The sequence below is a fragment of the Protopterus annectens genome, chromosome 2.part2, assembly GCF_019279795.1.
Source record: "Protopterus annectens isolate FY-2018-M chromosome 2.part2, PAN1.0, whole genome shotgun sequence".
In the NCBI taxonomy this organism is placed as follows: Eukaryota; Metazoa; Chordata; order Ceratodontiformes; family Protopteridae; genus Protopterus; species Protopterus annectens.
Window position 1 is genome coordinate 451,507,713 of NC_056730.1, and position 24,834 is coordinate 451,532,546.

Sequence of the window (24,834 nt, forward strand, 5' to 3'; positions counted from 1 at the left end):
CAGTTGTATGTTACAAACTAGAGTTTTCCTCAAAAGTTTATAGCACACTGTATGTTATGCTGTGTAACAGATATATTGTTTTTCCACATTCTGAAGTAGTCTGTATTGTTGTTGCATCTGCCACTGTACTCAGACCATAGTTAAAAGAGTCCAAGGACCAGCCTGCCAAGCCAGTTAATAAATAAATAAAAACAATTCTATAGTAGCCAAGAATGAGTATCACATAGACATTTATTCATCTATCTTTATATTTCCCTGCCTTTTTTCTTTGTTTATTTGAAGCATTAAACCATTGCACTCACATTTTCAGGACTGGTTTGGGAAAAACATTGTGCAAAAATACAAAATAATTTGATTTATCTTATTTTATTCAAACTATGTTTTATTATTGTAATTAAAAATTATAAAATAATATTACAATTTGACAAGTGTCACCCTCAGTTGTGGATTATAATGGGGCAGTTCAGGTGGTCACTAAGGGTGCACCACTCCAGGGGGCTCCATGGCCAGCCACTTGGTATGTAATTTTATTTGATAACATTTTGATATGTTCAGCACTGTTAATTTATTTTAGTTAGCTTTTGTGTTGAACGTAATTGCTAACCATTATTTATTTTTAAGTTTAATTAAAAAAAAAGTGTTAAAAGAAAACCAAAAGTATTTGCCTTTATACATTTGTGGTTCATACCATCTGTGCAGGCACAAAACAGGAAAGTAACACTGACTGGTTAGGGGCACTTTATTTATTTAATTACCTACTGACTTACCTACTTAAAGTAAATGGAAATAAATAAACAAATGGGCCATGACAACCTTATCCAAAGTCGCTACAGCTTTCAACTCTTTTCCTTCCCATGAATCATCGAGATACCAAAGTTTAGTGAGTATTAAATCTTAAAGTGGATGGTTGCACTAATCTGAACTCTCAATTTAAAATAGCAGTGGTGTGAGGTAAGTTTTTTTTTTAATCCTAACCTGATATTGACATTTAGTGTTGTGGATGGCTGTAGAAGGACTTTGCTATTGGCCACTGCCAGCAACCATGTGCCTGCATAAACTAAATACATTACATCTCAAATATCTTGTTTTAAACAAGGTATGTAAGCCGTAATGTATTTGGGTCACTGTGTCCCTGATTTTTTTTCTCACAGTTTTGATTTGTTCATCATAAAATTTGTGGTTTTCTGACAAATTGCTGATTTTTCAAAGATTGCAGTCATTAAATAATAACAGACATTCCCTCTGCAAGATTATCATCCTGCTTGGGTATATAATTTGAATATGTTGTTAGCATTACCATTTGCATAAGTGATATTCTTTTTACATTTAATTTATAAGGCAGATCTTAGCAAACAGTTTGCAGAAGTGTTACATATCATTTGTAAGACAGGTCTTATCAGACAGGTAGTAATGTACAAGGAAAACTGAGATGTTTGGTTTCTTTTTTTCCCTTGAATACCTTAATTTTGTCATTGCAATATCCAATGTCTGCTTTTTTTTTTTTTCAATAATCCGTCTTTTATTGTTTTTCAGTTACATAACTACACACTATAAATACATACAATATATACATGATTGCTTCCAAAAGTTACATAAACATTATATATTAATGCAAAGTATTAAAAAAGAAATACAACATGAAAAAGTCAACAGTCTGTATAATTGTTACGATCTATATCAAATCTAAGATTGAATCAGTCTTATAAATATGTGTCCTGAGTAATAGTGGATAAAAACCTCTAGGCCAACACAATATTAAAGATTTGCTCCCATATTTTTATATTATTTATGCTTTTCTTATGGTCATTGATTAACAATTTATGCGCTAATATGTGTCTGATTGCTAATGTTCTAAAATTTTCCCAAGATGTCTGAGTCGGGTTCAACCAGTTTGAAGCTATGTATAGTTTCATTAATAAACAAATATTCATGATTATGATCTTTTTTGATTTATCTAAGTTATCTGGAGGAATATGTAGGATCATAAATTCCCAAGAGAGTGTTGAATGCTGGTATCCCATTTTCTGTAATTGAAGTTTTAATGAATTCCAAAGTTTAAAAATGCATTTACAACTCCAAACCATGTGAAACAAGTCAGCTGTCTGGTCTGTACAATATGGACATTTAGGCGAGTTCTTTGAGTCAAATTTATGAAGAATAAGACGGGTATAGTAGGCATTGTTAAATATCATCAATTTTGTGAATAGTAATTTCTGAAGGGACACAGACTTTAATGTTAGATTAAATGCTTCCAAGATCTTGCTGTCGTCAACTAATATTAATTTTTCCCTCCAATAATTCGATAAGAGAATATGTTTATTATATTTCATCTCTTTTATCAGTTTATATGAAATAGTTATATATTTTTTATCTTGTATCAGAGCTTCCCACAGATTACGACATATATTTAATTCCTCTTCATTAAAATCAAAGTTATTAAAATAATTTATAGCCAGATCTTTTAGTTGTCTCATGATAATTAGATAGGAAATAGGAAGACTTTTCTCTTTTAAAATATCGTGAACTGATACCCCAAGAAAGGGGTAGAGATCCAATACAATTAAATCCTTTATTAGGGGGAATTTTTGTAAGTCTATCAACTTATTCCCAATTACTAAATTTGGGTTCTTGTGAAATGGTTGAAACACCATCATATATTTTAGTAGGTTTAATGAGGTAAAAAGATTTTGAATTGAAGTTACATAACTTTTAATATGTTCCATTAAGTCATATTTACTGAGTGTTCCTCTATTCAGAAAGGGTAGAGCTTTACAGTTAATTCCCACTTTAGTTACGTGTCTGTAGGTTAAGACCAGCCATTTTGACGCCCATTTCAGACTGCCTCTATCAAAGTGAATCACCCTTAAAATTCTGTTGGCATTGATTATCAAGTAATAAGTTTCAAAATCTGGTAAATCTAAACCTCCTCTATTCTTTGGAGCCATCAGTTTCTCATATGTTATCCTCATTTTCCTAGGTTCCCAAAGAAATCTCCCTAGTCCTATATGAAGCTGTTTAAAAAATGTCCTCGTGATTCTAAGTTGTGTAGCTCTAAGTATATATAATATTCTGGGAAGAACATTCATTTTGATAATTGCAGTTCTTGCCATCATTGGTAGTTTCAGTTTACTCTATCTTTTCAAGTCCAATGTTATCTGATCCCAAATTGACTTAACATTGTTTATAAAAAAAATCTTTATTATCAGTTGAAAATACAATACCCAGATATTTTGTTTTTTCTTCCGTCACTACTTGTCCTATCAATGGTAGCAATGAAAAAGGTGTAGGAGTCTTTAATGGGAATATTTTGGATTTCTTAAAATTCAGTTTATAATTAGAGATTTTCTCAAAGTCTTCTATTGCTTTTAATATTTTCTCGGTGTCTGACACTGGTGTGGTACAATATATATTTAAATCGTCTGCGAAAGCAGCCATATTTATTTTCATACCATATATTGTTGGAGGATTGTAAAAAACATTTTGTTTAATGTGTAAAAATAATGGTTCCAAATAAAGATTAAACAAAATAGGAGATAATGGGCATCCTTGTCGGGTACCATTTTTAATTAGTATTCTTTTAGAGCATTCTTGATTGATAAATACATTTGTATATGCATTATTATATATTTTCCTTAATGTTAGAATGAAATCCGAAGGTATATTAAAGTATGATAACATATCAAATAGGTATACCAAGTTAACTCTGTCAAATGCTTTCTGTGCGTCAATTATGAGTGCATAAATATTGAGATTTTTGTACTTGGCGTATGAAATTAATGTGTGAAGCGTTAATGTATTATCAGTGGTCTGTCTCCCATCCATAATTCCCGCCTGTTCCTCTGATATTAATAAATTTGTGACCTTTTTCAGTCTATTTGCCAGGATGGATGTCATAATTTTCATGTCTATGTTCAAGAGTGAAATGGGTCTGTAATTATCCGGGTTTTTAGAGTCACTTTTTTCTTTCGGTATCAAAATAGTCTTAGAAGCATTAAAGTGAGGATCATTGATTTTGTTTTGAATTATATAATTAAATGTCTGTGAAAGTATTTTACTCAGAATCTCATTAAAAGTTTTATAAAATTCAGAGGTCAAGCCATCCGGGCCTGGGGCTTTATGTGGTCTCAGCTTTTTAATTATCTCTGTTACCTCCTCCGCTGAAATTGGTTTAATTAAATCCCTATGGGACTCATTATCAATATTCGGGAAAATAATCTTCTGCAAGAAATCTTTCCTAACTTTATCTGGTAAACTTGTCTGCTGATCACCATACATCTGATTAAATATTTTTTCAAAAGTATTCATAATATCTGCCTTATTAGTATATGTTCTATTATTATAGTTTATTTCTGATATTAATAATGTTGACTTCGCTTGGTTAATAATGCGTGCTAATGCTTTTGAGGGAGTCTGAATATGATTTGCGTATTTCACTAAATTTCTCTGTTCATAAAATGACAGTTTACTATTATGTAGTAAAAACAGTTCTTTTTGACACTTTAATAAGTCTATTTCTGTTTGTTTATTACAGTTCCTCATTAGCTCCTGGTCTAGTAACTTAATTTTGGTTTCCAAGTCTAGTAGTTCCTTATTTTGCATTTTTTATAGTAAGTAGCTTTCTGAAGAAAAATCCCTCTTATTTGGGCTTTGGTTGTAGCCCATTCTATATCAACAGGATGTCTGTTTTTAAGAAAGTTATGAAGTAACTGTTCAAGTGTCTCTTTAACTTCTTTCAATATGTCCTCTTTCCTTAGTAAATATGGATTTAAAGACCAATTGTATCCTCGAAGTCTCCTATTACTCATATTATTATTGTTTAGTGTTAGTGTGATCTTTGAGTGGTCCGATAATTGTCTGGCTTGGGTAGAAACACATGGGTCAGCAGATATCAATACTTCCGAAATAAAAAAAAAGTCAATTCTCAACCACATTTTATGGCAGCTTGAGTAAAAAGTAAAATTCTCTGCTTTCATTTGTGTGTGTGTGTGTATAAATGGGTCGTATAGTTTAAAATCAGTTTTAAATTCCTTCAATGCTATCATTGCCTGTTTACTAAAAGCTTTGGATGAACCAAATTTGTCCAACTTGGGATCTTGATACGAATTCCAGTCACCTCCCATTAATATATAACAGTTATTATATTGTTGTAAAATGGAGTAAAGTGAAGTTATAAAATGGTGCTGATTAGTGAAGGGGGCATATATATTCATGAGTAATATAGGTTTATCATAGAACTTAGATAACAGAACCACTACAATGTCTGCTTTTTTGATTAGTATGATTCACTGAGTGGGAAGAACAACCTGGAAACTTTATTTCAGACAACTTACTTAGGTCAGCCCTGCTACTTACCCCTTAACCACAATGTATTTGTCCTGACATGCTTAACCTCTGTATGTAATTATTATCTCATGCAATGTCACCAGGGATCATGTAAGGATATATGCCTCTTGCCCTAGAGTGCTGACCACAGATATTGAGAGGACAGAACTGGGCTCCATCCCTCTTGATAAAAGTAGCCAGGCAGTAACATGCAGTTTTTCTATAAATGCAATGGAATAAAACTTAACCCACTAGTAGGGCAATGAGTGGATTGGCTAAATAGCTGTTCCACAACTTACAGGTGGTAATATTTAGTTTAGTGATTCCCTGCTTTCAATTATATAAAGGTAGCATAGCAAACATCACGATGATTACTACCCTGCACTTGTTAAACAAAAGATTCCATCTCGGTACCATTGGTTTGTGTTATATAATGGCATGCTTTGTATGGTCTTTCAAACATATGACATACCCCAAATTTAAGTCAATGCTCCCATGGTAGGACAAGGATTGAAAGGGGGTAATTATAGATACATTAATCTAGTCAAATTTTAAAGTCTGACCTTAAGGACTAATGTGCATTTGTATGAATCAAGTTTGAAAATTTGTTTCCTGACTATTGTTAGTGCAAAACAAAGTTGAAATGCCCCTGATTTCACCAGAATGTCCCTAACTTTGCCTCATACTTTGGTGTGTGCCTCATAAAATATGAGGTTCTCTGGCAAATCATCAAAGATTACAGTCATTAAATAATGAAAAACACTTGAGATTTCAGACTTCATAACCTTCAGAAAATACTCATCAATGCTCAAAATATTATCCTAGCATAATTTTAAGTATATACAATTAATAGTTAAAATCTGTCACTGATTTGGGATCTTTGTCCCTCATTATGTTTGGTTTTGTTGCTGATTCCTATGCTAAGAGGTTGCGAGGTATTATTTTTATATCACAGTCAAATAAGGTGAACATGACAATGTGGCTATAACAACTGGGTAGGGTAGGGGCTGTTTGTGGATGAAAGATACTTACCCCATGATTGTTCGCTCAGTGAACTGTCCTGCTTTACAGGACTTATGTGTATTTGTGTGAAATAAGTTGGAATACTTGGGGCTACTATTTATTTGAAACCCAGACGAAATTACACAGCTGTTAACTCTCCCTGATTCTGCAGAAAGACCCAGATTTTGCCTCATACTTTTGGTATGTTTTTAGTAAAATCTGTGGTTTTCTGGTAAATCATTAAGGATTGCAGTCACTAAATAATGACAAATACTTAAGTTTCAGACTTTATACCCTTCAGAAAATGCATGCAAATGCAAAACTGCTATTCTAGCATCTTTCTGAGTTTAACTGCGCTAAAATTGGGCACCTAGCCCAGTCAGACTTTCCCAGTTAACAAATATAATAAATAAAATAAAATATAAGATCAATATTTAAAACATGCATCTGATTCTGGGCTTTTGTTCCTCAATTATATTTGGCTTTGTCCCTGATTCTTGTGCTAGAAGGTTGAAAGTTATTTTTTTTATCATAATCTAATTATTTGTACACAGTCGCTGTAACTGCTGGGCTGGTAGCATCTATGGATGAAAGTAACTTACTCTTTTGATTGCTAAATTTAAACCATCAACAGTTGCAGGACTAGTCTGCATTTGTGTGAAATAAGTTGAACTACTTGGGCTACTGTTTGTTTGTGTAAAGCGTGCCTTGAATTATTTAGTTTTACCACCATCCAACATCTGAGGTGAACAGAGTCAACAATGGAGCTATAATTGGTGTAGCTGTCTGCGGACAAGAACGGCTGATCCTTGCTGTCATGATCAAGGTAAACAGACATTCGTCTGGCTTTGCAGGACTGGTGTGCATTTGTATAAAGCAATTTGGAATAATATACCATGGCTGTTTATATTGCAAACATTCATTAGAGGTGTAGACAGTGGCTGCATTTGATGGGTACAGACATTAGAAGATTATAATGATGGCATATTGAATGGCCTTAAATCAAGAAGGTGAATCCAAAAGAATGAGCATTTATGTGTGGTCCAAAGAAAAGTGTATATGTGGGAAGGAGTAGGGGGTCCAAGGTACACATAATCCATCACTGGACATCCTAAAACATGTACTGTCCTTCTTTCCTTCACTAACCATATCTACAAATGCATGGTAAAAAGGCAAACTAAGTTGTGCAAAATTCATAGACTTAGCTAAGGTTATTAACTCTTTTTTTTGTTTAATAATTTTTGTCTCCCTGCCTCTATTGATGACTGAGCCCTTCTTCCCTTTTGACTGTGGGTCATTCCTCTCATCCTCTTGTATCCTAGACAACAAAGGGGAAGCAAGGGATCACAGCCATAATCCAGAGGGGACTTGGAGACTTTTTTTGCATTCTCCTATAATTTCTCCCATGTTAAATTTGAAGCAGTGCATACTATGCTGGACCCTGTACAAGTGCCTGTTTCTGTTCCCTTGCTATTTCATTTACAAAGCATGTTCACTCCTTGGTGGGGTCACAATCCCCAGAGTCCTTAACTTTAAATGATGTAGTCCTGAACCTTATCCATTGTTTAGCTCATGTAGAAGGCCTTTGCCATCTCCTTCCCCAGGATGGGTGAGCTGGTGTTGGCTTTTTCCCTCATTTTCCCCAGTTAACTACCCTATCCCTGGCAAATATTCAAACTCAGACCATGTGGACAGTAGTCAGGGCTAAACGATTTATGCTGTGGAGCCACTGTGATTCTGTTTCTCATCATAAATTGATACTAAATCTTCCACATTTTGACCTGAAAAGCACAAACATAGCATGGTTTACGAAATATCTCCAAGAGTGAATTATATGAGTATCCATTTTAAACAGCTAGTTTAGCCTGCAAACTTCAACTAGCAAAAATCTTCAGGGAGCAGTACAAGATCCAGTAGCAGTGGTAATCAGTTGTTTTATCAGTAATATCTCAGATACACTGACTGAAATATATAGCAATGTAATGCCACTTTAAATATTTGTTACTTTGCATATAAATCACATGATAATTTTCTTATTTACTGTAGTATGTCTCAGCTGCAAAAGTCAAGTCACTGAGTTGTCAGCACATCACCTTCTGTCCATTTTTTATACTGAAAGCCCAAATGTTATGTAAGTTGTAGCTACACAATGCCTCGTTCTATTACTTCTGTCACTGCATAATATTTGGGTTTTCAGTATAAGAAACCAATCTAAGCAGGCAACTAAGAGGGCTACTTAATACTTTAAAGGCTAAATTTGAAGAAAATAAATAGGCTCTCAGGCAAAGGACAACCACAAGGCTTTCTACAGCTATGTTTGTAACCTCAGGAGAAATACACAACAATGCACAGAACTTCTTGTAAATAGCAACACCTACACTTGAACCAGAGGCCATTGCCATCCTTTTTGCTGACAGGTTCAGCTCATATCCCCCCCCCTCCCCCAACATAGTCCAAAAGAAATGTTGCATACCTCAATCCCCCCAACCATTACTAAGGAATAGGTCATCAATGCACTTCCTAAGACCAAAAATACTGCATCGATGGGCCCCGATAACATCGGGGATGTTTAATAAATTGCATGAAACATGACTTCTCTGATCTACTTGAGTCACATTTTCAATTGGAGCCTTCATTCATGTTTTGTGCCCATGGAATGGAAGATGGCTACAGTCATTACCTTGCCCAAGGTGGTCTAACCACTGATCCGGTTAACTACAGGCCCATAACTCTTACCAGCCTAAAATGTAAGGCCATGGAAAGAATCATCATGGGCATGATAAATGAGGACTTGGGTAACCTGCAAATGCTGGACCCTTCACAGTTCAGCTTTGTTAAAAGAAGGTCATGCCTATTAAATGTGGTGGACTTTTTGGAAAGGATCACCAAAGCAATGGATGAAGGTCAGACTGTGCACAAAGCTTACCTCGACCTGGCCAAGGCTTTTGATACCATGCCCCACCCAGGCATTACAGACAAGCTCACTAATTTGGATATAAATCCTTTTATCACCCACTGGATAGCCAACTGGCCCAGGAGGTCAAAATAGGTGAGACCACCTCCACCAAGAGTCCAGTCACTAGTGGAGACCACTGGGTCAGTACTGGGCCTGTTCCTTTTTGGCATCTATTTCTCTGAAATGGAAGCAAATGCTGAAGGTTTATGGCTGACTAAGTATGCAGATGGTTACAAACTGGGGGTTATCACTGACTCCCCTCTAGGCACTAGCATTCTTTAAGAAGGTCTATCTCTGACTAACAAATGGTGCCAAAGCCATTGTCTTAAACTCAGTGCTAAGAAATGTATAATTGTGCCCTTTGGGAAGTCAACTATCCCAGCTAATTACCAAGTTGATAATTCACCTCTAAGAATTGACCCAGTGGTATGGGATCTGGGTACACACATAGATAGTAACCTTACCTTCGAGCATATGGCTCCAGTGGTGAGGAAATCCTTTTATGTTGTGCAACTTATAAGTAAGGGCATGGCATCTAGGTTCAAAGAGGACATTATCCCACTGCACTGTGTCCTAATCAGACCAATCATAGAATACAGTGTTCCCTTTGGTATGTACCTGACCAGGCATATGCAGCAACTAGAGTGACCTCAGAGGTTCATTACAAAATGAATACAAGGCATAACAAATCTGCCTTATGCAGAATGCCTTAAAGCTCTTTCTCTCTACTCAGTTTCTTATACATTGCTGAGAGGTGAGCTATGCTTGGCTTGCAAGGAATCTGCAAACCACACACTTATAAATTTCCTACATATGCGAAAGTCAAAGAGTACTAGAAATACAAGTTCTAGGATTATGAATTTTGTGATTTAAACAGAACATGCTGGAAGGACTGATATGTGTCCCAGAGACTGCCTGTGCTATGGAACAGGCTTTCCATCCATGTGAAGCTGAGTTCATCTATTACCCAGTTTAAGCACAACATAGACCAGTGCATGGGGAAGAGGAAATTTACACTGTGCCTGGCATCCTTCTCCCTTGTGGACAGAGGTAGCTTATAAATGCCTGGCCTTCAATGTCATGTTTGGATACATGACATCATTATTCCTTTAGGAAAACTTGGTTAGGCTTAGAAAGGCTGTCCAGGTCATTAGCCTAGTAACAATCTATGACTCTATGAATCTAAGCTAAAATGTTCTGCATCTTGTAGTGGAACTTGTTGCTGTTATAACTAGATGAGGAAAAATGTTCCATCACTTATACAGAATTGCAAACAGCATACTAACCGTATAAGTATTCGTATATGGGAGACTGCACAGATAATTGCATATGGGAGACTTAAGACATTCTGGTAGTGGTATATAACTAGAGGGCACAGCAGAGAAAGGATCCCAGCATGCTAGTCATAAGGACAGAGAGCAGTTGTAAGATCTGCAGGAGTATGTAATGATAAATGAGTGTAGGAATGTCAGAGAATAAGCAGAGAAAGCAGGATAAGAGAAAATGGAGAAATGATCTATGGCAATTTAGTGGATGTGTAAGGAGCTTTATTACATACTTGGTGCCATCAAGTATGATGTGTGGACTCTTCTCTGAATGGGAAGAAGCATTTATTGTTGCTATGCAGAGGGTATTCTGTAGGATCATCATTTACCCAGATTACAGGTGCATTTGTAGCTTTCTGTTAGATAATTATATAGTTTGCATCTAAAACCCTGTAGTCAGTAGATTCTCTTGTTTCTTTTGGAACTGGAACTGGTGCATCCAGAATTTCATTTTATTCCTTACTGTGAGCGAAATAGCTAAGAATCTAAAGAAGGTACAAATTGCCACATTTCTGCACACTGAAGAGGAATAACACTTCCACATATAATATTCTTGAGTTTTCAGAAGCAGAGAAGAACAGTTGTGCACTAATGAATCAGAAGTTTCAGGACCTTTTTATACCAAGGTAAAATGTGGCATACATTTACCATGTTTTCATAAGGGCACAAGGCCCCAGGGAAAGTACTGTTGTGTATGTGTTTGTTTTAATACATAATGCCCAGTATTGTGAGTCTAGAAACGTACATGATTCACTTAGAAATAATTGTGTGAACTATAGAGCATGATCAAGTAAGATGCAAACCTTGTGAGTAGCCAATCTGAAGGAGATGGGCGTGGCTTAAAATGACTCACAAGGGCAGCTAGCCTAGGACTTATGAATGTGTGTATGTTTTAGTACATACAGATTTGGGTGGGGGATTGGTGTAATGGTTAAGGTGTTTATCTCACAGGCACAAGGTACAGGGCTTGATTATCATCTTTAAAAGGGAAATTGGCTAGGCTTAAACTGGCCCACAAGGCAACTAGCCTAGTACTTAATCTATGAACCTATAAAAAGTCATAGATGCTAGTAAGCCAGGAAAACTACTTCAGATCAGGTAAAAAAGTTAATGGAAGCAATAATAGTACATGCAACATGTGAAAAAAAAATCAGAATTTTTTTGTGGGCATTTTATCCCTGTCTGTTGACCATCACCCCTTCCAACCAGTTGGCCCAATTGTTCACCTTCGCCGGGGCAAGGGTCAACCATGAAAGGCTATAATTTAGACATGGTTTGCAGTTTTTTGTTTTCTCCTTGGCATTCACACCATGCACTCAGTGAGGTGCCATGGAGGGGACATGCAATGGGCTGACCATGGAAGATGTCCCCTCACTTCTGTAGGAGGAATTTCATCCAAGCAGCACTGCCTCTTTCCCTGCAACATGAGCAGGGGTCTATCCAGTCTGTACCATGGAGATTGCACTGCCTTGTGTGCATCTGAGTGCACATAAACCCTTGCCCCCAGGAGAAATGAGTGGGATGCACCCCTTCACTCTTCCTCTCCCTAACTGGTTACTCCAGTGCTGGGGCCACTAACCGAGTCCCAATCACTTGAGCTGTAGCCAGGGCTCCAACCTCCTATGCCATATAGCCAGAAAGGAATATTAGAATTTTGGTAGAATTACATATATATAAATGAGAAGTTTTGTATGAAATGTGGACTTAAACATGAAATGAAAACCCTGCCAAGCACTGTGCTGTTTATGTAATCTCTGTAATAAAAACTATTAATTATGCCAAAATTCTGGAAATGGGAGACTGAGGGTGATGGGAAGTGTTGGTATTGGAAGCCAATGAAGAAAGACCATTAAGCATGGGTGTAAATTAAGTGGATTGTACTGGAAGGCAGATGAAGGGGAGACTTTGTCAGAAAATGAAAACATTACACTGAGAGGAAAGGCCTGCAAGGGGAAGGCTGGAGGGTGTGCAATGTAATATTAGTTATATTAGTAGTATTGGAGGTGATTGCAGAGTAAAGAATTTATAATGCCACAAAATAGTTTTGCTTGTAGGCAGGAAGAATAAGTGGATGAGGAAGAGGAGAGGAATTTAATGTAGGATATACCAAGACCTAGAAGGACAGAAAACTGGGAAAACTGAACTAACTTGCATGTGACTAGGTAGTAAGGATGGTAAAAAGTAGAGGTTGTTTTTTGCAGACCTGTAAGGGAGGCATGTAGGAAACTTGAATAGGTGACACCAGAGTAGGATATGCAGAAGATATTACATAGATGGTATAAAAACCCTCTTGTGTTTATAAGGAAAGGATTAATGGAGAATGATAGCTGCTGGAGAAGTGAAAAGATGCTGTAGATACTATATATATATATATATATATATATATATATATATATATATATATATATGTGTGTGTGTGTGTGTGTGTGTGTGTGTGTGTGTGTGTGTGTGTGCAAGCTATGGATTTTATTTATTTGTTTAAGTTTATTTACTGGGATAGGTCACTGATCTCACTGGAACAGTTTCAGGCCCAGTCCAGTGGTAGAGAGATATTGAATGAGTCAACAAAACAGTACATTCTAAATGCATATTAAATACAATGGGCAAGCAAAAAACAATAATGCAATGTAAATAGAGTGAAAAGAAAACAAAGATGAGTTGTTGGTAATTGAAAGACAGTTGCTAGAATGAAAAAAGTATTTACAATATACACAAGGCTTTGAAGCCTACAGAAGAGAAGCATTAACATATCTGAAGAAAATGTGTTTCAAGAATGACAGTCCAAGTATGAGAAAGTTAGGTGATGAAGTCAGGATTGATGCTTTTATGCTTGCTTTGTTTGATAAGATATACTATCAGTTGCAGCTTGAATTCAGTGTCGTTAGTGACCTGTGGTTAATAATACACTGTAGATATGGTCTAGATGTTTGAAGTATAAAGTGAGAGTGGGATCGGAGAGTGTTGATTGGTGTGATAGTGACTATGTGTGTATGTCTAAAGGTATGTCTAAAGGTACAGGAGTTTGAAAAGCAGTGACCCTAAGTAAGAAGTTGGTACTTTGTTTAGATTTTGTTAGATAGTTTGGGATGTATGGAAGTTAAAAAAATTCTGGAGCATGACAGACAAAGACTTGAGTAGGGTGATGTATTGTAAGCTGAGGGCATCAATGGAGCTGTGCATTCATGGGGATGAGGACAATTCAGCTGCACTTGATGAACTGCTGGAACTTCATTATTTGGCATGGGGGGGGGAAGAAACTGATAAAGCTTGGAAGCAGGCAAGGCAGGTGGATAAAGTTGATATCATAGAGAGAAATCTGGTAAATATTAAGAATTTAGTACAGGCAGATTTAGATAGTCATTGGACAGGATTATTAGCATGTGGGTAAAGTTTCATAAATGTTATAGATAGGGTTGAAAGTGATGCATGTTAGTATGTTAATTGAAGATATAGTTGTGTGTGTGTGTGTGTGTGTGTGTGTGTGTGTGTGTGTATGCTGTTGTGTATGTGTATATTTGTGAGTGTGCGTGTGTGCATGTGTGCGTGTGTGTGTGTGTGTGTGTGTGTGTGTGTGTGTGTGTGTGTGTGTGTGTGTGTGTGTGTGTGTGTGTGTGTGTGTGCGTGCATGCTGTTGTATGTGCTTCTTTGTGTGCATATATGGGTGTGTATGCTGTTGTGTGTGTGTGTCTCTCTCTCTCTCTCTTTGTGTGTGCGTATCTGTGAGAGTGAGTGTATGTGTGTTTGTGTGTGTGTGTTTGTATGTCTGTCTCTGTGTGAGTGTGTGTGTCACTGCATGTGTTTGTGTATGTGTGTGTCTCTGTGTCTGTATATGAGTGAGTGAGTGTGTGTGTATGATGTAGTGTGTGTATATTTGTGAGTGAGTGTGTGTTTGTGTGTGTGTGTGTGTGTGTGTGTGTGTCTTTGTGTGTTATATGTGTGCGTGTCTTTGTGTGTGTCTGTATGTGTGAGTGTATGGTGTGTGTGTGTGTGTGTGTTTGCATGCTGTTGTATGTATGTGTTTCTTCGTGTGTTTGTGTGCATATATGGGTGTGTATGCTGTTGTGCGTGTTTCTCTCAATGTGTGTGTGCATATCTGTGAGACTGAGTGTATGTGTGTTTGGGTGTGTGTTTTTGTGTGTGTGTCTCTGCATGTGCTTGTGTATGTGTGTGTCTCTGTCTCTGTGTGAGTGTGTGTATCTCTGAATGTGTTTGTGTATGGGTGCGTCCCTGTGTGTTTGTGTATGTGTGTGTGTGTGTGTGTGTGTGTGTGTGTGTGTGTGTGTGTGTGTTTGTGTGTGCATGTGTGCGTGTGTGTGTAAGCATGAGTGTATGTGTGAGGGGCTGTTTATAGGAATGTTTTATAATGACATGGTGTGCTTTATGATTTCACTGCCATTCTGTGCAGCAGTTATATCTGTGACTGCTGTAAAATGTAATAATATGGATCTCTTATATATCTTCTTTAAGAATAAGATTTTAAAAATTGCTAAAGCAAGTAAAGTGCAGAAATACAAGCTGGTATCAAAACAGATGCATGTGGTGAAACACAACCAATAAATTTGTTTATTTGTCTTTTAGTTATGGAAAGAATGCATAGTTAATAATTTTTTTTAATTACAGAATAAACTAAAGCATAAGGAATCATGCACTTATGTTTTGCAGGAAAACTCCGTCCTCCAATGTAATTAATATTATCTCAGATAATATTATCTCTTTGCCCCTCTAATATCACATTGATGTTCATTATTGCTTGAAAACCCCTCAGTAACCTTAATAATTCTTCATTTGCATTTGTTTCCTTGTTACAGATTGTAAGAGTCCCACAATTTTTCTCCTGTTTAACTCTTATGTTGCATCAGTTTGTCTCAACCTGCATGACATAAGCTAGACAGAGAATGGAGAGATGATAGCATCAGCAAGAAAAGGAGAGCAGTATCGCTTGAACTGAAGCCATCATCAAGTCTTAGTGACTACCTTCATGTGGTGGACTCTGCTTTCATAAAATCTCACCAAGATGACACTGGTATGTAGGCTGTATTTTCAGTAGCATATATTATGTATAGAGGTTGGTTAAAAAATGAAAAAGACAGCTGGGGGCACAAGTTCCAGGATGAAAAGGTACCCCTTCCTGGTATGTGCACTGGTGCCAGGATGGGAAAAATAACAGCGTAGAATCTTCAAGACACGGAAACATTCTTACAATGGGGTTAGGTCAGGGTCAGGGGGAGGATAGTCCCCCTGTTGTAAAAGGAAATAGTAGTCCACAAAAAACATTGACAGGCCAAAAATGAGTCATAAAGATGAGAGAGTAGACTATTGAAGTTAAGAAAGAAATTGATTATTGTTACTATTATGCAAGAAGCCCAGTATTTCCAGATAGAAGATATTTAAAAAGATTAAGCGAGAAATTAGAGGAAAGAAAAATATTTGCACAAAAAAAACTGTTAAAAAACTTCAAATGCAAATTTTTATTCATTAACACAACAGATCCATGAAAAACATTACATATACAAAGAAACGTGTCCACTTGGAAAAAGAAGAGATGCAGGAACTTGTGTGAAAATATGACAAACAAAACCTAGAGATTTTTTGTAAGATAAAAAAAAGAAACATGGACATGGGAAAGAAAAAGGGATCTGATATGGTACAATATTTACACAAACGAGGAAGCCAAACTAATCAATACAAAAAAGCAGCTCCAAAGAATTTTCTAGCGAATTGCAGGCCAAGGCACCCAGATATGAAAAATTTCACAACAGAAAAACAAGACCACAAAGTGGAAATATAGAACATAAGATAAGTAAATTAGAAGTTAAACAAATAGCAGTTGAAGTTTTGGAATACCCGAGAAGTGAATAATTTAATGTAGAAAGTTTAATACAGGTTATGTCACAGCATGATGGAAAAATGAGTCCCCAAATTAAGGAGAAACAGGTGGAGTGGGAGACATCTGAAGAAGAAATATGGGCATGGAAAAGAAAAAAGATTTATTATGGTGAAATATTTATGCAAAGGAGAATGCAAAATTAATTAGTTAATATAAAAAAGCAGCACCAAAGATATGTAAAGAAAAATACAGGTAAATGCATTGTGATATGAAAAATTTCACAATACAGAAAAGAAGAAAACAAAGGGGAAAAGGAGAAAAGATTAGTAATGGAGAAGTTAAAAAAGCAGAAACTGAAGTTATGGACTACCTGTGAGGGGAAAGATTTAATGTAGAAAATCCAACTCAGACAATGTCACACCAAGATGGAACAATGAGTCCCCAAACTAAGGAGAAACAGGTGGAACAGGGAAAATCTGATGACTTGCCACATGATGATGCTTTGGAGCTTTGATTAGAAAACTAATACAAAGGTTTAGTTGGAGTTGCACAGCAAGAGAAGGAGCAGGAAACAATGGCAACTCTGATGCAGGCAATATTGTGGAGTGATGGGTCAATGAGTTCCCATATGAAGTGGTAATGAATGACGCAGGACACAGATGATGAGGATATGTCACAGGAAGATTTTCTGGAACCTTCTGAAGAATGCCAGCATGAAACAGAGAGCAAAGAATATGCCCTTGGTTTAGAAGAAAATGATCTAAGGGAAGAGCTGCTTGATTTAATAGAGATGGATAGACATATGAAAAGAAATAGATTACAGAAAGTAGATAAGACCCAAAATTTTAGAAGTCTGATAAAAGAGATGAACACAGTACTTAAGAATAATAACAGAAATTCATGAGATATAACAAAAATAAATAGGATATATTACTGTGCAGCTAAATGAATAACAGATAAAGTCTTAACATAAAACCCAGAGCAATAAGGGAAAAGGAAGAGAAGAAATCAAATGCCATCATGGAAACATCAAATAGATAAAACTATTAAGCAATTAAGACATGTAGTGTCACTGTTAGAAGAGTATAGAAGAGGAGAATTGATCAACAACAATACTTAGAAAGATAGATGTGGTAAAAAGCAGAACATGATCTATGCTGTACTCTTACAAACAATAAACTAAAGATATCAGCACAGGCAGAAAAAACTTAGAAGAGTACAAAATAAGCAATTCATTGATGATCCAAAAAAGTTTTATAGAGAATTGGAAAACAACACAAAAGGAATAGAAACACCAAAAAAAAAAAAAAAAAAAAAGAAATAAACATATTTTGGAGAAATATTTATGAAGACCCCCATGGAACATAGCAAAGATGTTGAATGAAGAGAAGAAGTAAAAGAAACAGTAAGAATTTCAAATGTACAGGATATGAAATGGGATGAAGTAATGGCCAAAGAAATTGAAACAAAATTAGGAAAAGCTTCTAAATGGAAAATTCCAGGCCCAGGTGCAGTACATAACTTCTGGTTAAATGTATTAATATCTTTACATTAAGATTCAGCCTTGAGTAAGAACTACTTATGTTCACATCCCAACCAGACACCAACCTGGTTGGTAACAGAAAAAAATGATACTCCTCCTTAAGAGTGAACCTATAAGCCATCCTACTATAGACCAATAGCTTCCCTTCTGGTGATGTGTAAACTATATATTAGAACTGAAGCCAACAGAGTTTATAGTCATTCAGAAGAAAACTCAATCATCACAACAGAGCAAAAGGGTAACAAAAGAAAGTCATATGAGACAAAGGATCATTTGTTGCTAAAAAGGTCATAATGGAGAATTTTAAAAAGGGAAGAATCTAGGTATGACATGGATAGCATTTGACAGCATCACACATTCATGGATAAAGGAGTGCTTATACAGGTATAAGATAAATCCTACATTGATCAATAAAATTACAATGACCATTAAACAGTGGCAAACCACTTTTCTATTAAACTATTACAAAGGGCAAACTATTATCCCAGAGATACAAATTCAAAGGGAAATATTCCTAGGTTAGTCTTTATCACTGCTGTTGCTTTGTCTTGTCTCTAACCTATTAATCTGTTTAATTAACAAATTAGGTCTTAGTTATAATTTGGCTCATAGAAAACAAACTTGTTTAAAGATTTCTCATCTACTTTTTGCAGATGATTTAAATACTTATCAGATGAGGAGGTGAAAGCACAACTGCAAGTAGCTAAAACTTTCTCAGATGATATAAATGACATTTGGACTTGATAAATGTTTGAAAGCAATGTTTAAAGCAGGAAGGTTGCAGTCCCAAGAAAATATCAATCTAGGACAGGAATATGATATAAAGGAACTTGAGCAGAAAGGGGTGGATAAATACTTGGGAAGTGATGAAGGATTTGCAATAGAACATGAACAAATGTGAATAAAACTCAATAAGAAATACTTCAGAAGACTAAAACTATTATTGAACACAGCCCTGAGATCTAGGAATAAATTCCAGGCTATAAACCAATTTGCTCACCCTGTTTTATCTTACAATTTTGGTGTGATTGACTGGCCCAAAAGGTATTGGATCAGCTGGACAGAAAAACAAGAAAAATGCTTCACGTTTATCAGTGGATATATAAAAATCAGTGTAAACCAAGATTATATATCCCTCATTCTGAAGGAGATATGAGCCTCCTCAAACTTGATTGCATGTATAGATCTGCAGTAGTAAGACTGTGTACATATCTGCTGACCTCATCAGATACAAACATAGTTAAACAGGAGGAGAAGTCTAATATGACCTTTCTGCTTAGTTTACATGAAGCATTCAGGTAACAACAAGGAATGGCCATCAAACCAGAAGGAGACAAAAATCAGACATCAATTGAATGCACCAAAAACAAAAGAAAGAATATAAGGAGAAGGATCAGATGAGAAAGAGAAGAATCTGGAAAAACCATAAATGTAGTGGCAAGTACAGAAGTCTCCTGGAACAACCTCATGTTGATCAGGATTTGATGCAGGAATGGTAAAGGAGAACTGAGTTGAAACCAAACGATGGAAGGTTGATAATGACAGGCCAGGATAGTGGACTATGAGCATGTTGGTTTACAAAGTCCACCAAACATGAGGAAGAAACAAATAAATGCATGTTCTGTAAAAAAGAACTCGAAACAGTTGCACACCTCATTGCTGGGTGTGATACACTCATGGCAGAGGGCCTGTATGCTAAAAGACACAATAATATGGTACAACTGTTGTAATGGAGATTGTACAAACACTGCAGTATAGAAGCAGCTTAGAAACATTGGAAACACGAGACACAAAGCATTATTGAGAATGATGAAGTGTACATCACACTGGATCCCCAATTCAAAAAATTGATGTAAGAAAAACAGATACAGTAGTCCTTGAAAAAAAGACAAACGTAGCATTGATCATTGAAACTGCTACACCTAGCAATTACAGTGTCTCATTTACAGAGAGACACAAAGTCATAAAATATCAGGATTTGCAGGCAGAAATGAGAGTGATGTGGACAAAAGATATTCAGATAGTTCTAGTAGTAGTAGTAGGAGGAGGAGCAATGGGTCTGATGAAAACGAATCTACAGTCGTATTTAGCTATGCTACCAATACATGGAACGCCTTATGAATTGCAAAAGGAGTCAGTTCTGGGCACATTGCGGGTGCTGTGAAGAGCACTTTTGGCTAGCATCAAAGATTGGAACAATACTAACTTCATGAAATGTAATTATACCCTGACTTAGGAATGGGGTCCATTCCCATCATGGTATTAGAAACCCAAATGATTTGGAGAAATTAAACAGAGATTCTGTAATATTATCTTTTAGTTAATATCAGCAATTTTACTTTCTGAAACTGTCTTGTTAAGATCTGTGAACAAATAAAGTGAACCCCTTTTTCTAAGAGTTAATTGCTTGAGAAATACAAACATAGGTGACTTTTACTTCAATATTGCAAAAAGTGAACACAAAAAGACAGCGAAACTTGCAGATGTTCTCCTTTTCCAAAACTTTATTCCGTAAGCGCTTTCGTAAGGACTAGTATCCAAACTTCCTCAGACAAAGTTACACAAGCAGTCAGTGACTTATATACTTATACAATTAATAAATAAAACAATAAAGCAATTATATAAAGAAAATTTAATAATTAAATAAACAACTCAATTCCTTTCCTCCTATGGAAAATTATTTACTTTGTATTTCCATATATAATTCATGATTTTATTACTAAATAACTAGACACTAAATAAGTGACTTGAATTAATATAAAATACAAATGTATTAAGTAGAAAAATATATGTATCTCTTCTTCCGGCATTTCCCGGTTAGGGGTCGCCACAGCGGATCACTTGTCTGCTCATGATTGGCAGTAGATTATTACAGTGTCGAGTTGCCAGCCTGGCGCCCAACCTTCCACAGAAGGTACACACACTCATACCTAGGGCCAATTTAAAGTGTCCAATCCACCTACTGCATGTCTTTTTTTGGATGTGGGAGGAAACTGGAGCACCCAGAGGAAACCCACGCGACCACAGGGAGGACATGCAGACTCTGCACAGAAGGCACCCCAGCCAAGGATCGAACTGGAGAACCTCTTGCTGTGAGGTGACAACTGCACTATATATATATATATATATATATATATATATATATATATATATATATATATATATATATATATTTGTGGTATAATTGAATAAATGAGATACCTGGGGCTATATTTTGTGTTAATTAGAACCTTTGCGCGCACACACACACACACACACACACACACACACACACACACACACACACACACACACACACACACACACACACACACCCTGGACTTAATGAATATGCTTCCATTAAATGTATTTTGAAACTTAAACAGCTAGATAGGTAGAGTGTATGTGTGTGTGTGTGTGTGTGTGGGGGGGGGGGTTAACACAAAATATAGCCCCAGGTATCTCATTTATTCAATTATACCACAAATATATATATATATATATATATATATATTTTTTCTCTACTTAATACATTTGTATTTTATATTAATTCAAGTCACTAATTTAGTGTCTAGGAACTTAGTAATAAAATCATGAATTATATATGGAAATACAAAGTAAATTGTTTTCCATAGGAGGAAAGGAATTGAGTTGTTTATTTAATCATTCAATTTTTTTTATATAATTGCTTTATTGTTTTATTTATTAATTGTATAAGTATATAAGTCAGTGACTGCTTGTGTAACTTTGTCTGAGGAAGTTTGGATACTCGTCCTTACGAAAGGGCTTACGGAATAATGTTTTGGAAAAGGAGAACATCTGCAAGTTTCGCTGTCTTTTTGTGTTCACGAGTACTAGTTGGTTGTGTTGTTTTCAAATATTGCACAAAGTATTAAGTATTCTTTTAATAGTGAAATATTGCTTTTATCCTTGTAACTACAAGATTAGGTAAAGTTTCAAAACTATAGACAGCTGCAATTTATTTATTTTTATTTTATTTTACATTTGTTAACCAGGGGTGTCTGACTGAGCCGAAAAGGCCCTTTTTCAGCAGAGGCCCGGGGACAAAAGCTTCACATAGAAAAATTACAGATACATTTAGATATGATAAGTATACACACAAATTACAGTAGACATGTTTTTACAGTGGTATACAGCACATAAATAACCAGCTCTTGCAAGTTTCGAAACCAGGACCCTGCATATCATAGCCACAGTGATTTACCACTAAGTCATTTGAGCTATAAATTGCAATTTGCATTACTAGCTCTTCATAGTACAATTATCAGTCACAGATATGAGATCAAAGCTGAAAACTTTTAGACCTATCAAAACTGTGGAGGTTGGAAGATTTGCAATTTTTTTAGGGATTAAGCTTTGAACATTAAAAAACACAGTTTTTAGAATAAAATATATTTGAACTATGAAAACTTTAAGAAACTAAAAACAAGCACAGTTCAGAATAATTCATTTAAAAATGAAACATTGAACTTGTTTTCCTAGGCCATCTAAAAATATTGTCTTATAATATGATCAATGCAAATAAATGGAAGAAAACTATCCTAATTTATGATGTCCAGGTTGTCTAGACTGTATCATATTAGAGAAATACATACTCCATTCTGGGAGGAGGAGGACAAAGAAAGTGAAAAAGCACATCACAACAGTTTGGCTGCTCTTATGATGACCAATTTGAGGTATATGAAATTAAAACATAATAAAAGACACCTAGTGATTTTGATATATTAGCAGTAGCATTGGTGCCTTATATCATGAGGTTAGCTGGTTTGGTTATTGGCTGGAGTGCCTTCTATGCAGAGTCTGCATTCCAAAGTCATAACTTAAAGTAGATCCGGGACTCTACATTACCTATAGGTGTGAGTGTGCTCATGTGTGATATGGAGGAAAGACTTGTCTGTCTAGTTAAATTTCTCCCTTTGCAGGATCATTCTAAGAGTCGGATGTGACTCTCAAGGGAGTAAGCAAGTACACTGAATATTGAGACATGATGAAAAACACTATGTGATTCTGACACATTAATACTTCATGAAATATTGAGGTATGATGAGAAATATATGCTTTTGCAGTGTTATGTTAGAGTTTTCATTTAAGAGTAATAATATGAACGCTAAATTTAAGATAGAGACTGGGCAACATATAAAGCGACGTCTACTCAAATGTTTGAACTGTAGCCGAGAGATAAGACAAATCCAGCCATGTGCACATTACTTAAAATGTCACAAATGGCTAGAAAATTGCTTACTTGTGAATATAGCTATAGAAATATAATATTCAGTTTCAAGCAGTTGGAAATGATCCTGCAATACTGTGCCATTTGATTTGTGAGAGCTTGGAGATGTGAAAGGACTTCACGATGCAAATGTAAAAGTGACTGATGCATAATTTTAAAGATGTTTTTGCTAGTGTTGGCTGCATCATATACAGATCAGTACTACTATATCACTGGCAGTACACATTTATGGAGGAGTTCCAAGAGCGTTAAAGAGTAAAACTAGGACAAAATTGCATGGAGTGGACATCAAGCTGGTGATTACAAAAGAGACTAAACCAATAAACGGAATAAGAAGTATTATTTCTGCTGTTAAACCTCATAAGATTTATATATGTGTACATATGTAACACATTTATTGGAGCATTATCCATTTCAGAAGTAGTGACTCGCATTCCGAGTACATAATTCTTCTCTGTGCTAGATGCTAATTGATGGTTTTAACAAATTAAGCTAGATGAAGACAGCTCCAAGATATGTTATTTACTGCATCTGTTAGAGGGTACATGTATTTACTTCCATTTAGTACTTTGTTAGAACCAAAACCATTTATAAATGGCTCATGTTTTGACTTCAGAATGCCTGAAATCAGAGGATGCAAATGTAGGGCTGTTATACAGTTGTCACTACTGGAAGATAATGAGGCACTAATAATATTTCTCAATGTATTTTTGAAATTCATTCCTAATTTATCAAAGATTACTATGCCTTTAGACAAGCCGCTAGAAAATGATACAGAATGACATTAGAATGGGAAACAAAAACAAAACTTTAACTTGTTTAAGCACCGGTCACTAAAATAGCTGCATTAAATATGAATAAGCATATTACATTAATAAGTAATGCTAGTCTTAATGGATAGCAACTGTGATCTGACATGAAGGAAGTCTTGTCATATAAGGGTCCATAGTTTTACTGACTGTTAGAATAGGTATGTGCAAAAATGAGAAGGGAGTCCTTGGGACTGCTTATGATTGTGAGAATCATCTTCAATATACTTATAACACAGAGAGTCAAGACTGATTATAACCTATGAGTATACCTTAAGGAGTCATTGCAGAAATCTCCTTAGAGGTAGCAAAGAGTGCTATTTTGTATGAAAATGTATTCTGTAACATACCTGTAAGACAAAGTATTCAATGCTCTTAGTGGATACAATGAGTCATATGAGCAAAATAAAAAAATAAAAATCTGGGGAGAGGTACTGGAAGTTCATCAGGTTATTCCTCAACTACCCATAAAAAGTACCGGGACTAATAAGTGTTTACTATGGATGATTGAGAAGACGTTGGTCAAAGAATTTTCTGTGAATGTTGTCTTCAGGAGAGAAGTGCTATTAAAAAAGAAATTCAGTCTTAATTTTACTTCACAGAAAAGATACATTTTATTACAGGTTTGTTATTCAAGGAGGATAACTTAATTGTTCATACTACTACTTAACTAAGGCAAGGACTGTTGAATAGCATTCGTAGCAAAGAAAGTGCATGTGATGTTTTGTTTTGTTTTGGGTAGGTATGTCATCTCAAACTGAAAAATAAGTGCTGCATTGTGCTGTCCATAACAAAATAATCTGAGGTCCATTCAGTCCCA